Here is a 1,296-nt window from a genome sequence, read left to right on the forward strand (position 1 = left end):
GAGGTGTTTCACCGAACTGACAATGAGAAAGTGCCAGGGGGGCGGGCGCGTCGCGGACGAAGGTTGTTGACGGGGTGGGGGAGGGATGCCGGGCCTCATGGGAGATGCGGCCTACGGGGCGACGTGGGGCCGGGATGTACATTGTCTTGATCAATGCCCCTGAGCGCGGCCTGAAGCGGCCTCACTCCCCCGGGAAAAGAGAGAGGCCAGCCCAGGAGCGGGCTGGGGTTTCCGTACGGGGGCAGTCCGATTTCTCGGACGAGCTCCTTGAGTCTGCCTCCCCGCCCCCCCCCCGTCCCCGCCCCCCCCCCGGACCCACAGCCCATGCCGCCCTTTTCTTCGAGAGACATGCTTTCGAGGCAGAGGGAGAAGGAGGGAGAACGCGGCACAACCTCCGGCCCCCCTCGACATTCATGCGTGGACATTGTGTCCCCGTCCCATTGGCCGGCCTGGGCAGGCGCGTCTGACAGGGTTCCGGCCCGGGGCGCGGCCACACACACACACACACACACACACATACGTAGACCACCACATCAATGCATGTGTCAGTCATTGGTGAAGGAAAATAAGCCCGCTGGACGGTCCCTTCCACCACCTGGGGGGGGGGGCATGCTTGCACTCGGGCGCGGCCGACTTTCGCGGGGGCAAGCCGGGGCTCTCGGCCACGCCCTGGGGCCCCGGGGCGGCCGTTGTCTCTCGAGGCTTTCGCCGCACGGGGCCGTTGTAACGGGCACGGCACATTGGCCGGATGCCTGCCCAGCGCCCGGCCAAATCCGGCCGTTATAGCGTGTGTACACACGCATCAGGACCCGGGGGAGGAAGAGCACGGGCCGGAAGGATGGAGGCGCGCTCGAAGCTCCGGCTCGCGGGGCCCTCCCAGAGCGCGGACGACGCCCAAGCAGGGGGCAGGCTGCTACGGGGTGCCCTCCGGGCTGAGCAGCAGGGTGCGCGGCATTCACGCATTCACCAACGTCCATGCGCGCACACCCGCGCACTGCCTCCCATGGGCGCATGGGCCTGACTGGGCGGGCTCACAGGCCGGCTGGCCTGGCAAGCGCGCCGGCACACAAGCTCGCTGTGGGCAACGGCATGCGCCTGTGGCTCTGCCGAAGGGCTGCACTGCACATACCCCAGAATGCTCGGCACCCATGCCTCAGAACCAGGCAATCACGGAACGCCATTTCAGGCACACAGCGCCGTCCCCGCATCACGCCCCGATGGGGCGCCGCTCTGATCACCCCGGTGACAGTTTCGCCATGGACGTCGGAGCAGGGCAAGCTCGCTGTCCGGAGCCGG

At 68.1% G+C, this 1,296-nt stretch overlaps 1 protein-coding gene across 1 annotated transcript in view; it reads left to right on the forward strand.

Annotated features, from left to right (window-relative positions):
- The window catches only part of H696_00840 (hypothetical protein), an 8,804-nt gene that overhangs the window by 1,370 nt on the left and 6,138 nt on the right, over positions 1 to 1,296 (forward strand). The window lies entirely within an intron of this gene.

The sequence above is a fragment of the Fonticula alba genome (genome assembly GCF_000388065.1).
Source record: "Fonticula alba strain ATCC 38817 unplaced genomic scaffold supercont2.1, whole genome shotgun sequence".
Taxonomy (NCBI): domain Eukaryota; order Rotosphaerida; family Fonticulaceae; genus Fonticula; species Fonticula alba.